Consider the following 14,760-nt stretch of genomic DNA (forward strand, 5'->3'; position numbering starts at 1 on the left):
GAGTGTTCTCATTATAAGCAATCAATTAATCGTGATTTCCAATTAGTCAGAAAAGAAGGGGGTCTGTCCGAGGAGAAAAACAAGTACAGCTACTGGAGGAAAGGGAAGCAAACAGGATTCCATTCTGACACTTCGGCGATCAAGCTGTCTATATCCTGGGTACCTGCATCTTTGAAACTCATAACTAAATGCATTTCAATTTGTTACACAAAACTGATATGGGATACACTGAATGAACAGCCCTTCTGTTTTCTTCCACTCCATCGACATATTCATCAATTAACTCCTTGCATGTGACATAATGCAGTCTGGAATAAATTTACCGACGTTTCAGAGTAACGTATTGCCTCCATCTTCAGTGTCGAAGAGTTAAGTTGAGCATGCAGATTCCACTGCATCACATCTCATAATGCGATGCACGACAACGTCTGCCCTAGCTGCTCGACATTCTAGGAGCTGACAGGCCAGCTAAAACATATTTCCGTTAACATTTCTGGAAACATAATCGCCAACCAGATAACATCCCCTGTCCACCAATCTTGGCTTCTCATACCTTTATGCTGTACATTCGAATGTGCTGTCTGCTGATGATACAATGGTGCCAAATAGTTTTCTATATTTTCATCCACTGTTAAGACGCCTTGACGACAATCTCATACTGGATCTCAACATTTTTATGGCTCTTCCAGCCCTCTGTTGGGCCCTGGCCTCTTATTCAGTTCTGTAATCATTTTTTTCAAAGACGGTAGGGCTACTTGGACGAGTGATCAGCCCGTCGCGGGGCCGCTACTTAAACACAGAATAAACGCAATCACAAAAACCAAACATCCATGTCTTAAGTGGGATTTGAAGCCATGATCCCAGCGTCCGAGCGAGCGAAGGTAGTTCATGCCTTAGACCAGTTTTTCTCAACCGCCGGACCGCAATCTCACAAAGATTGAGAATCACCGCCTTTTACCGCGCGGCTACTGTGACTGGCACCTCTTTCACCGCGCGGCTACTGTGACTGGCACCTCTTTCACCGCGCGGCTACTGTGACTGGCACCTCTTTCAACAGTCACCAGCGCGCAACAATAAATAACAGAATAATAATCCTAATTGCAGACTCTATTTTTGGTACGTTAGCAACCGAAATTTGCAAAAATGTGCCTTCAACATCGTCGTGCCTGCCCACACGTAACTACTCAAGACCCGCCGAACACATATAAGAACTTAATATTCGGAATTCTACTAACATTCGCCGATATATTGCAGTTATGCTACATGCGCTTCCGAGCAATGTTTCAAACAAACGCTGTAGAGGAAAATGAAACACATTTTGTGTGCAGTTTTCCGTAAGCCTTACAGTCTTCGAGATACGTACTGTAACAGCATGAAGCGCGTGCACCACAGTTGTTACGCCATATGCACATTTCCTACCTGGCTGTCGCTGAGAAACAAACCCAGAGCACATCGACTTAACAGTTTTTTTAAATGTGAGAACTAAAATAAGTCCATTTGTCTTCTAATCATATTGCCACATGAGCGGGTGACTATGAACGGGATTTGGATTGGTATTAGGATATAGTGGACATTTAACGCATAACTTGTGACTACACTTTACAGATCACTACCATACTCAGACTAGTGTTCTCAGTCGTCTTCACAGCGCTACCTGGTAACGTCTTCCTACAGTGGACGATCTTCTGCTCATATGCGCACATCCTCGCAGGCTGGCGGCCATCTCACACCAACCTCCTACTCTTCTAACTGCTGTCTAAGGACTCTCCCGAAGTCATGTTCCGACCGAAGGTCAGTCGGCCAGACTGGTCTTGATGTCAAGCACCCATCTGGGGCCAAAGACCAGATTTTTATTTCTGTTAAGACAGTTTCGGATTAGTTTATGTGAGGCGCCCTCTCTGATGAAAGGACGTGTCCGCCGTTTACAACTGCTGCTGACCTTATCCAGCGCAGTCATTCTCCGTCCCGACTCCCGCGGGGATCGTGACATTTTAATGTCTCAGATTCGAGACTCTCCCAGCCCGGTGGATCAGGTCTCCGTATTTACATGCCCCCAGGAACAGAATAACCCAGTTATGCCCCCAGGCACTGGGTTCCCTTTCCCTCGTTTCCTACGACTCGCAGGACTACGGTGGAGGTATTCGAAGTCGCCTCCACGCGTGGCTCAGGACTCTCCAAAAGTCAAAGTCAAAGTTGACGTTACTATACGACAGGAGGTTTACCGCCAGTCAGTTCGCCTTGGCGCTAAGTACCTTGAGACTCACGACCAGAGATATTTTAAATGAACCTCTGCGGTCACAGTCCTAATGTAACATCCTCTCTCATGACAGGATGAGTTTTTATCTCTTACAAATATGCTTGGCCTTTCGTCAAGTGTACGCATCGGATATATTTTACTGAAAGTTCATCCCTTTTCAGTATATACAATTTTTCTGTCAGAACAGGCTTTGCAAATTAGATCATGCTTATCTTACGCATCTTATACTACAACGGCAGCTTAGTTACTTGAAAGGTCGTAAGCTAGACCAGCGCCAAGTTTAAGCCTTTTATATTTTCTGTGTCTGGCTTCGCCTTGCCCTATAATGCGAAGGTCTCTCTCAAAGTCAAAGTTACTTTACTACTGGCGGTTGACCGTCAATCTGTTCCTCTTGGCGTTAAGCCCCTTGAGACTCACGATCAGAGATTTTTTCAACTAAACCCTTGCGGGGAAACGTGTCCTCAGAGCTGTTCCTTAGCAACTGCTGTTGTACTGTTGCCTGTTTACACAGCTGTTACTTGGCAAATGGGTGTACACGCCACAATATTATAAAACATGCTCCCCCCTGAACATAAAACATTCATCGAAAGACAAGGAGCAGTGTGAAGCAGTAGCAGAACAATTCGCTTGCACTTACATAATTTACTACGAACTGCAGAAAAATGTAAACAAAAATGTAAAATTTGTTATGCTTAATTAAGCACCAAGCCATGAAGACGTATGAGAGAGTGGAGGTTTCTCTCCAACAATTCTTGGTCTGGGCCCTAGATGTAGGTGAGAGGTCAGTTTCACGCCTCGTCCGCTTTACCCCCATGGAAATTCATTCTTTTTAGGCTCATTTTATAAAGCGCGGTTTGAGAGAAACGGGCTGGGACGGACAGATGGATATCTGAAACGAAATTCGTATACAAATTATCCACAGTGAGATTGCCTGTTAAAAAAATAGGTCGAAGATGTTATACAGCATATGTCCTGAGACGTCACCGTCAAACGGGGTCACACAATTCTCAGTATTGTTACTTGTTACGACGATATACAGCGCACTGCTAGGTGTACTTCAGACACAGAGCACTGCAGGGGTCAGTTGTGATGGCATGATCAAGGAACACAACTAATACTAAACACTCAGTACCTGCAGCAATGAAGACGGTACTGTTTCACCCATGTTAAGCGGGTGAGCAACAGAAAAATTTGATATGGAGAGATTAAATTTCAAGAAACTTGACGTAGTATAATGTAAAGGGCAGTGTCAGGTTGGCGTCTCAAACAGGTTCGCAGCTTTGCAAAACTTGGATGATGACGTGCATGTCAATCGAGCATGGGAAACTATTAAGAGAGAATACACAAATGTTAGCCAAAGATAGTCTATATTATTATGATTCTAAGCAGCACAAGTTACGAGTCCTTAAAGGAAGTTCAAAACTATTACATTAAACAAACAACCCAAACTTCAATGGTTACAGAATGAAAGCAAAACAAATGGAGACCATTTGAATAAGTATAAGATGTAAAGCTATCAGACATTTCAAGAACAAAATAAGAGAATGTATGAAACACGAAAATAATGAAATTGCAACAAACAGTAAGAACAAGAACATTACAGACATTCATCGAGGAACTGATAAATATAAGGGTTCTCGACCCAGAATGTCGTAAAAGATGAGAACGGTGATCTGCTTGCAGATTTCCACATTTTCAAAGCGTGCAAGAATTACCTCTCTCAGCGACTGAACGTACAAGAGATGAGGCATTAGTACCTCAGCCCAGCCCTTTTGAGGCTGAAATTGCTGCTGAAACGTTAAAAAGGTATAAATTTCCAGGTACTGGTAAAATTCTGGCAGAACTGATCTGAGTATGAGGCGAAATTCTGCGTTCTGAAGTCCATCATCATCATCAGTAATCTGTCAGACGTCAGGTCCACAGTCTCTTCCAAAACAATTCCTCCACTTATTGCGATCTAGAGCTTTCTCCTTCAAATGAAAATATCCTCTTCTGTCCCCAAGGTCACCCAGCATCTTCTTACGTCTTCTTCCTCGTCTTCTTGTCACTTCTATCCGCCCCTCTATCTTTCCTTCAATAACTTCTTTTAGAAGGCAGTTTCTGCGTAAAACATGACCAATCCAATTAGCCTTCCGTTTTCTTATTTCGTGTAGGATATTCCTCTGCTCACTGACTCTAGTTAACACTTCTTCATTTCCCACATAATCGGTCCAACTGATCCCTCCATCCTTCTCCAACACCACATTTCGAAGCTTTCCAGGTGTTTCTGCCATAGAACTCATTAATTCTATTAGGAATAAAGAAGAATTGCCTGACCAATTTGAGGAGTCTATTATTGTACCAGTTCACAACAAGGGCGATAAAACTGACTGTAGTAATTATCGTGGGATGTCACTGCCATCAACTTCGTATAAAATTTTCTCCAATATCATTCTCTCAAGGTTAAGACCATATATAGACGAAATTCTTCGGGATCAAGAGTGTCGATATCGACGTAATAGATCAATTACAGATCTTTTTTTTTGTCAGATACTCGAGAAGAAATGGGAGTACAATGAGACATTACATCAGCTATTCATAGACTTCAAGAAAGCCTATAATTCAGTTCTGAGCGAAGTATGGCGCAGTATTCTCATAGAATTTTGGGCACCCATGAGACCAGTTAGGCTAACTAAAATATGTGTAAATGAAACGTATAAGAAAGTCCGTATATGTAAGTATTTGTCTGATACGATTCCTATCCAGAATGGTCTAAAACAAGGGGAGGCTTTATCGCCACTGCTTTTCAACTTTGCTTTAGAATATGTCATTAGGAAGGTACAGGGAAACCAGGTGAGACCAATTAAATGTGACACATCAGCTCTTGGTCTATGCTGATGATGTGAATCTACTGGGTGATAATATACATACCACAAAGAAAACTTTAATTGACGTAAGTAAGGAGGTTGATCTCGAAGTAAACGCAGGAAAAACTAAGTATATGTTGCTGTCTCGTCACCAGAATGCAGTGCAAAATCGTAGAATAAAGACGGCTAACAGATCCTTTGAAAATGTAGCAAAGTTAAAATATCTGGGAACGACAGTAAAAGGTAAGGTAAAGCTGTCCCTGTAACAGGCCATGGAGGCCCATAGGGTTGTGACACGCTGAGGGTCCCACATTATCTAGATAATCGGCTCACAGATGGCAGTAAGGTTGTCAGACTTACGCGCAGGCCGCCCTTTACCCCCCAGGGAGATTTCTGGTACTAACTTCTGTTAGAGGCTGAGTCGACTCCAGGGCCATAGTGTGGCTGGAAGGGTTAGGTAAATTTAAAAAATCCACCTCATCGGGACTTGAACCCGCGACCTTCCGGCTTGTAGCATAGTGCAACCAACTACGCTACCGCGTGCCCCCTAGGAAAGACAGCAACAAATCAAAATTTTATTCAGGACGAAATTAAGAGGAGACTGAATTCGGGTAATGCTTGCTACCACTAAATCCAGAACTTTTTGTTTTCTTGTCTGCTACCTAAAAACGTAATTTAAACATACAAAACTATAATTTTGCTCCAGTTCTGTGTGTGAAACTAAATCTCTACCATTAAAGGCGGAACACAAACTGAGGGCGTTAGAGAACAGGGTGCTGAGGAAAATATTTGGGCCGAAAAGGAATATGGCGATGGAAACAATGCATTATGAGGAGCTTCATAACTTATACTCTTCGCCAAATATAATTAGAGTGGGATGGGCTGGGCTTGTGGCAAGCATGGGGCAGAAGAAGTATGCATACAGGGTTTTGATGGGAAAGCCAGAAGAAACGAAACCACGAGGAAGACTCTGACGTAGGTGGGAGTATAATATAATAATAATAAAATGGATCTTATAGAAGTATGATGAGGTGGTATGGACTGGATTCATCTTGCTCAGAACAGGATTCTTCTCAACACAGTAATGAACCTTCGGTTTCCAAAGAGCGTTGGGAAATTATTGAGCACCTCAGAGCGAGTGGTGGCTTCTCAAGTAGGATTTAACTTCATGCAGTTAGTTTGGTGAATGAGATTACGCTAGGGTTCCAGTTCGTCCCGTTTTTTATAATAATGTCCCGCTGTCCCGAATTTATTTCGAATGTCCCGCTTTTTGAGTGTTCATCTGTAACACTAACTTCTAGCGCTAACCGATGGATAACGGATGTTATTCCCTGCAATTGGCATTTCTACAGGTATAACGCTGATAACACTCCTGATGACTAATCCACAAAACACAATTTCACAAATTATTAGTTTTCTTCTTTTCATTTATGTTAGTAGTATTTTGACGTGCTTCCATAACGGAAGTTCCGTTTGTATCATGCTCTGCAGTCTATGTCGACCGTTACGTTGAGATGTGACACTGCGAGAATTTATCGGCTTTCATTCATGCAGTGATTACAAAACGCAAGTGTGGTATTTAGAGCAGATATCAGTTTGTTAAAGGTGTGAATGGGCATGCTGAACGCACGTTATGCAATGTGAAATTCTGCACTGCACCCTGTGGTCGGTCGAACATCACCACCACGTGGGGAGAAAAAAAAAAAACAAACAAACTGGCTGTTCAAAACAAAACTTCCAAAAACAGCGTAACTACTTAAATACAAACAAAATTAGTGAAATGGAAAGCAGCTATCTTTAGTAGTATAGGACGCAACCTTTGCATATCATATTGCACTGCATAACCATAGCTTCAAATCCATGGACTGCACAACCACTACCGCGAAGAAAACTTCTCAACGATACATTTGCATGTTCATCAACAAATTTCAGAGCAATAATCACCAACATTACTCTCAATGTTTAATATTATGATGTATTAATAACGTTTGTTTTTCTTAATTATTATCGTGTCGCTTTTTTACAAAATGTCCCAGTTTTGGGGGGAAAAAATTAAATTTCCCGTTTTTTTAATATTATGGGAACCCTAGATTACGCGCTACGTTATCGTGGCCGACACTGGACCCCCTTTCTTCTGCCTGACAGGCTTACTGCCCAACATCGTGATTTTCTGGAAACTGTTCTGCTGGGGGTGCTCTAGTTGTGAGACAGAAGCTGTGGGTTCGGCACTACGGAACTCCAGCGCACAATACGGAAGATGTGTGCAGTGGTTGAAGGCGACATATCTGGGAAGATGGACAGGACGTCAAGGTCAAACTGCATTGCCTCCTCGATCTCCGGATCTAAATAAAGATAAAGGTAAGGTAAATCTGTCCCTGTGGTTAATTAATTATGCAGTATGCCAGGATGATATACGGGGGTGAGGAGGATTAGCTCCAGCATTCTTGATCTCGGCTCTAATTACAGCTTAGTGATCAACTTCACGTCCCAGCCGCTTTACCCCCGGGGAGAGCCCCCATGCCCATTGGATAGGCAGATATAAAGTTCGATGGATTTCTTCCCGTGGGGATATCTGAAGTATTGCGTCCATGCATTCCCTCCCAGGTCTATCGAAGGGTTTGTGGCAAGACTTCAAGCAGCTGTGACAACGGTCGATGCCAATATGTATTTTATTCGTGGGGTGAGGTGAGAATGAGTTCATTTGGAACGTCGGCTACCAGTGGGCCAACTGTACCAGATCCCGATGACGATAAATGGATCTAGAGCAGTTAGTGGGATGAGAACTGGGAGAGGAAACCGAAGTACTGAGAGAAAACCTAGCCCCGTGTCACTTCATCCACCACAACTACCACATAACCTGACCTGGGATCGACGTCGGGCCGCCGCAGTGGGAAGATGGCGACTAACCGCCTGAGCTATGGCACGGCATGATTGTATAGTCCGCTGAAAATCAACTGACGATTCTCAGGAACTGAAGACTATGGCCGAGGGCACACCAAGGAAACTTGTAATCGAAACGCAACCGCGATTTCCGAGAATTGTTAGCCTGAGTTGAACACATGTTACTGGATGGAACAGCGCAAATTGAAGAGACGGCAATGCAACTCGCGGACAGACTGAGAAACTCAATTTCCAGGCAACGAAGATTGCCAGTCTATTCACAATTGCGTTGCTGCGTGGTTTCCTAGTATCAGCTGTTCTGTAACGCGCTTCACTGATTCATTTGTTTGTTAAGGTGGCACTAAAGGTTGACGAAGCTGCTAATTCTGTTTTTATGCAGTTAACTGACCAAGAGCCTGGTGTATATGACAGACGCCACCCAGACTATGCTAGGCAGGACAAAATAGATTTGGATTGGGAAAGAATTTCTCATGAGACGAAGGAGTCTGGATCCAGGTTAAGTTCTTTCGAAACAATATAAGGGCCTCAGTTTAAACTGCCACAGAAGAACGGATGCACCCAATGTTCTCTTTTCCTAATATTTTATTTAAGCACCCTGCTGTATTAATATATCAATAATTTCACATATATTTCTGTCTTAAATACTCGTATAACTTCTTACATAGTCACCCTCCTTCCACATTACATGGCTCGACTGTATACGGCCATCATCAGGTGAACAGCTACTCAAACATACCCGTAAGTTCCCTCAGTGTGCGCCTGCTAATCTGGAAACCAGCTGCTTGCTCGAAATTGGCGATTTTTCTCGGAAATTGTGGTTGCGTTGCAGTTTCCAATTTCCTTGGTGGGCCCTCTGCCTAAGCCTAGCAAGAAACCTGCACGAAGCAGGTGGCAAGCAGGGCCAATATTGTCTGACTGCAAATTCCGTACAGATCTATAGGTAGCTGTAGTGTGATGAAGCTGTCCCTGTGTTTCGTTATCCCAACATGGAGACGTGAAGCACTGCTCCGTCGCTCTGCTAACCTCAGCACTATAAAAACAAATGGTAAGCTGTCAGCTTCAGAACCCGTCCGCTTTACGAACGGGGAAAGAGCCCCAGGTAACAACTGCGTAGGAGACTGGGTGGGGCCCAGGGTTGGTGTGGGTGCAACTGCGAAGAGAGAAATCGCTACTCCCGCCGGGAATGAAACCCTGTTCGTCTGGCTTGTAGCTAGTCACTATACTGGCTGAGTTACGTCGGCTCACAGACACAAAACTGTTCTCTAACCTATAAAATGACAATTACCGAAGTTGCACAAGTCGTCCAGAACTCATATTGTTTTGTGCCACGCAATAGTGAGAAAATAAATGTAGAAAAAAAATCCCACAGCATTGCCCTATTCGCAGTAACTACTTTGTTGCTGTCAACCCATTGACTGATAGTACCCATCAGCACGCCAGCAGAAATACCAACAAACAAACCCGACACGCAGCTTCAAGGGGATTACGCGACAACACCGGCATGCTTACATAAAATCGCTCGTATCAACCATCTTGATAAGCTAATCCTGTTGCGTTGATAACGCAGTGCTGGTATGCGCAGCAGCTACTCAGCACTAGAAATACCTGAAGTTATCACGCAGACACGACAATCTTCTTTCGTATCTTAAAACATCAAAATGAATAACAATCAGATTATCCAGTTACTGATTAATGAACCGATGTAGCCGTCCGTCGGGTATTTTTTTATGGCTAGTGGGGTGAGGAAGAAATTAGTGAAATACTACATTTGGAGCATAGCTCTGTATGAGGCTGAAACATGGACACTTAGGGCAGTAGATCGGAAACATCTGGAAAGTTTTGAAATGTGGTGTTGGAGAAGGATGGAGAAGATCAGTTGGACCGATTATGTGGGAAATGAAGAAGTGTTAATTAGAGTCAGTGAGCTGAGGAATATCCTACACGAAATAAGAAAACGGAAGGCTAATTGGATTGGTCATATTTTACGCAGAAACTGCCTTCTAAAAGAAGTTATCGAAGGAAAGATAGATGGGCGGATAGAAGTGACAAGAAGACGAGGAAGAAGACGTAAGAAGATGCTGGATGAACTTGGGGACAGAAGAGGATACTGTCATTTGAAGGAGAAAGCTCTAGATCGCATTAAGTGGAGGAATTGTTTTGGAAGAGACTGTGGACCTGTCGTCTTGACAGATTACTGATGATAGTGGGGTGGGATCAAGTCCCTTGTACTGCGGCCACTTCTGGCCTATTGTACCAGCCCCAGATGATAGGTGCGGGTGACTGCGGAGCAATTGGTGGAATGAAGATTGGCAGGGGAAACCGAAGTACTCGGAAAAAACCTGCCCCAGCGCCACTTTGTCCACCACAAATCCCACTTGACCAGACCCGGGATTGAACCCGGGCCGCCGCGGTGGGAAGCCAGCGACTAACCGCTTGAGCTATGGCGCGGCCCTGTCCGTCGGGTAAGTACACGTTTTGCTGCAAGACTCAGACGGGGACGGTGCGGGCGATTTGTTGTCTGAATTTGCAACATGTTCAACATAACGTGGTCCTGCATGGTGGTCATTTTTGCTACAGCAACTGAACAAAGCAGAGACTTTTTTTTTCTTCTTGAGAAGCTGACGGGCAAGGAGCTGTGCAACAGATTCCCCGTCTTTGATGGAACCGACAGGCTTACAAGTTTTACGGTGTTCACAACAGTCAGGAACAGGACTCCACACCATCACCACATTTCTTTTTGACAAATTTTAACAATATCCACTCAACTGCTATGGGGCATAAATGGACCTTTCTTCTGTGTTCCGGCTCACATTCAGTGTGCATCTCCCCCACGCGTTCTACTTGTCCCTCAAAGGTAATAAAAGGCAAAGCTATCCCTGTAACAGACCGCGGGGGACCCATAGGGTTGTGAGACATTGAAGTTCCCACATTTTCTCTAGACCGGGCATGTCCAACGCGTCGATCGCGGGACGATTTTTGGTCGATCTCATAGGCCTATAAGTAAAGCAAAAAAGTAAAGCTATCCCTGTAACAGGCTGTGAAGGCCCATAGGGCTGTGAGACGTTGAGGGTCCCACATTATCTAGACAGTCGGCTCAAAGATGGCGGTAAGGTTGTCAGCCTTACGATACGTGAAAAGCATGTAAATTCACTTGTAATATAATATAATTATATTCAGATTTTGAGGGGAAAATACGTGCTAAAGTAGTCTGTACTTTCAATGTATATGTTGCTCTTACAACAAACATCATGTGCCGTGTTATTTTTACCAATATTTTTGCTTAAAGTCAGGTACGACGTTAGGAGGGGGTGGCAGATCACTGGCAGTTTTGACACTAAAAAATCAATCACAACCTGTTTGAAGTTGCACATGCCTGCTCTAGACAATCGGCTCATAGATGTTTGTGAGGTTATCAGACTTACGCGTCGGCAGGTCACTCTTTCAATCCCCAGGAAGATTCCTGGTACTCATTTCTGTCAGAGGTTGAGTCGATCCCAGGGCCATAGTGAAGCTGGAAGGATTAGGTCTACTGAAAAATCCAATGACTTCATTGGGAATCGAAGACGCGACCTTCCGGCTTGTAGCATAGTGCTTCAACTACGCTATCGACTACCCCCCCTCCCCCGCAAACGCAATTCTCCTTCATTTCATCACACCAATGACATTTGGTGCAAATTATTGAGCTTCTTTATAAGAGATCCTGAGCCGTTACCCTTTTCAATACATGAATGAGTGGTAAGGTCCACAAGTTTAATGGAGTAATACAAAAGCTTGCGTTTACCTGTTTCGGCCACTACCGGCTGTCACCACATGGCGTAGCCAACGCTGTGAGTACTTTACATGTGTGTCTGAACATAAGTTGTCTTAATGATGTTTCTACTATCACTCTAGACAGTGACCAAAATGTCAAGTTTCTCGAAAGCAATTAGTTAAATCAGGGCCGTGCCACAGCTCAGGTGGTTAGTCGCCGGCTTCCCAGGGCGACAGCACGGGTTCGAGCCCACGTCAAGTCGTGTGGGATTTATGGTGGATAGAGTGGCATTGGGGCAGGTTTCCTCCGAGTACTTCGATTTCCCCTGCCAATTCTCATTCCACCACATGCTTCACACTCATCTATCATCCGACGCTGTTACAATTTGCCCTTTAGTGGCAGACGTGCCGAGTGGGCTCAGTCTCACCCCCCCCTCACGAAAGCCAATAGAAGAAAAAAACTAAAATGAGTTGAAATAAATTAAAATTCTTGTTGCGTAAGCAGAGGAAGACAGCAACGTGGTTACGTGGAGTACCTTATCACTGTTATGTTGTTGGCCGAATGTCACTGTGTGTAACCTGGCGATGACATTCATGTAACAGGAAGTGTACGGCTCAAGCTGCCCCGTATAAAAAGATATGTCGTGCAGCCCATCAGGCTAGACTACCACGCACTTCACCGGACTACACACAGTGACACCGCACAGGCGCACTTGCGGCCAACAACACAACAATACGTAACCAACAACAGACAACGAAGGCCATTGCTTCGTTCCTCTACTTACGCAACAAGACTTTTAATTTATTTTCACTGCTTTTAACGAAATGCTTTCGTCTCGATTTATAATCCTAACCCAGTCAGTGCTGCAACAATTTAGAACTGATTTTCACCACAAAAGGGCCTTGCACTTACTATTTTGTTATTACGAGTATAACGAAATTCTAAAGATAATACAAGAAGCTATGTAAAAGGTAAAGCTATCCTTGTAACAGGCCGTAGAGGCCCGTAGGGTTGTGAGACGTCGGCTCTCCCATATTTTCTAGAAGATCCGCTCATAGATGGCGGTGAGGTTGTCAGCCTTAAGGGCCGTCCGCCCTTTACCCCCACGAATATTCCTGATAGTCATTTCTATTAGATCCTGAGTCGACCCCAGGGCCATAGTGCAGTTTAAAGGATTACGTAAATTGAAGAAGTCCAATGACCTCATTGGCAATCGAACCCGCGACCTTCTGGCTTGTAGCATAATGCCTCAACCAACTATGCTACAGCGTGCCCCCAGGAGGTTATGGCAAGAACTAATCGCCTACTTTTCTTTGATAAGACACAGACCACAGAGAAAACGAATACAATGGGGGATACACATGTGCACAGAGAGCAAAGTGATCTCATAAGCCTGTTTCTATTTTTTCAAAATAAAGAAAGTGGGATAAAAGGGGTAAAGTTGTCCCTGTGATAAATTAAGCACCACACCATGAAGAAGTATGGTGGAAGGAAGGTATAGCTCCACCACTCTTCACCTTGGCACTAGTTGCAGGTGAATGGTCACTTTCGCGCCCCGGCCACTTTACCTCCCGGTACCCGTTAGACAGAAGGCTTGGTGGGTCCCAGAGCCGGTCTGGACGCTGTGGAGAACAGAATCGAACCCCGGGGGCCAAGCTCGTTGCCCGTCGTTATACTGACTGTGCTATCCAGGCCCCAAAACAAAATGGTAATAATTTATAAACAATCTGTACGACACTTCTACCAATTTTCACGTCATATATGCTTTGCCTCGGCTATTTTACTTTATTTTGTTACTGCATACGTTTGGCCATAGGCGACACTGCCACTTGCGACCGAGAGGCCTGTAACTACTAAAATCTGAGGCTGAAGCTCCTCACGGAAGCCTTCACGATACTAATACAGAGCAGTTCCATGAAACCAAAATCTTATGAGACCTTTCTCTGTGCAAATTCAGCTTTTCATAAAACCAGCGCATCATCGAGGCCGTCCACTGCACAAACACAGGCCATTTCCATAAGACTAGCCTCTTAAAAGACCACTATACAGGCAGACATTTCTAGCACTTTCACTGTACAAAGATTCATTCCCAGATAACGAACGTATAACGGGGATCTCCCACTGTACACAGGCCACTTCCACAAAACCAGCGCATCACAGATTTCCTTCTGTATCAATTGGACACGTTGGACTGACCCACGTAAGGGATGAAACCACATGACAAGCGTTTTTCAGTGTCCTGTCACGTACCTGATGACAGATCGACGAGCCTTGTAAGCTCAGTTGAGCCTTGGACTGGATGACAGGAAATGAACGAGATCCTGATCTTGGTGGCTACCATTCACATCCACAGTCTTGAATATGTGGATCTTTAACTTCACGCCCCCTAATGCTTCCACCAGACTAGGATTTCGGTGGAGCAGGAAGTATTTTAACATAAACTGTGATATAGCTTTGACACTGGAAATACTGCCACTGTTCTAATCTCTGGGGTTCCTCGCCCTATACGTAATTTGTGATGTGATCATACAACATTCGCGAAGGCCGAAATGACCATATGCAGCTGGTCCGGGACTAAAGTGGAGCGCAGCCTCTCCTGACTGTGGCAAAATGCAGATAACGGGCATCGCGAAAAGGCCGTAATACCTAAAGAAACGAGGACTCTAGATGTCTTAGGTTCGAATCTTATTGACTGCAATGTGACGGGCATACCTTTGACAGACGAGAAGCAGCAGACAGCCAAGCACATACACTTCCTTTCCTCTCACTACTCACAGCAATACTGCCTCGGTCACTCCTGTCATGCGCGATCTAGGGCCGGCCGTCTATAGATCGCCGGCCCCGCAGTGGGCATTGGAACGCACATGCAAGTTGGACCCGTCCTGACCTCGAAATCGATATAGTACGAAATGCGCCTGCGCATCCTAGACCGAATTTAATGCATGTGAAACTGCGAAGGTAGTATCGAAGTATCATAGGTGTTACAGTGTCAAATAGTGATTAGT

The 14,760-nt window shown here is 44.4% G+C and overlaps 1 protein-coding gene across 6 annotated transcripts in view; it reads right to left on the reverse strand.

Moving 5' to 3' along the window:
* LOC111863756 (SH3 and multiple ankyrin repeat domains protein 3) overlaps nt 1-14,550 on the reverse strand; it is a 111,760-nt gene extending 97,210 nt beyond the window's left edge. For all 6 annotated transcript variants that reach the window (XM_023850380.2, XM_023850381.2, XM_023850376.2 and 3 more), the window contains exon 1: nt 14,468-14,550. The gene's annotated coding sequence lies outside the window, so the exon portion shown is untranslated. The remainder of the gene's footprint in view (nt 1-14,467) is intronic.
* Between the last annotated feature and the right edge of the window lie 210 nt (nt 14,551-14,760).

Source organism: Cryptotermes secundus, unplaced genomic scaffold (assembly GCF_002891405.2).
Source record: "Cryptotermes secundus unplaced genomic scaffold, Csec_1.0 scaffold572, whole genome shotgun sequence".
Taxonomy (NCBI): Eukaryota; Metazoa; Arthropoda; class Insecta; order Blattodea; family Kalotermitidae; genus Cryptotermes; species Cryptotermes secundus.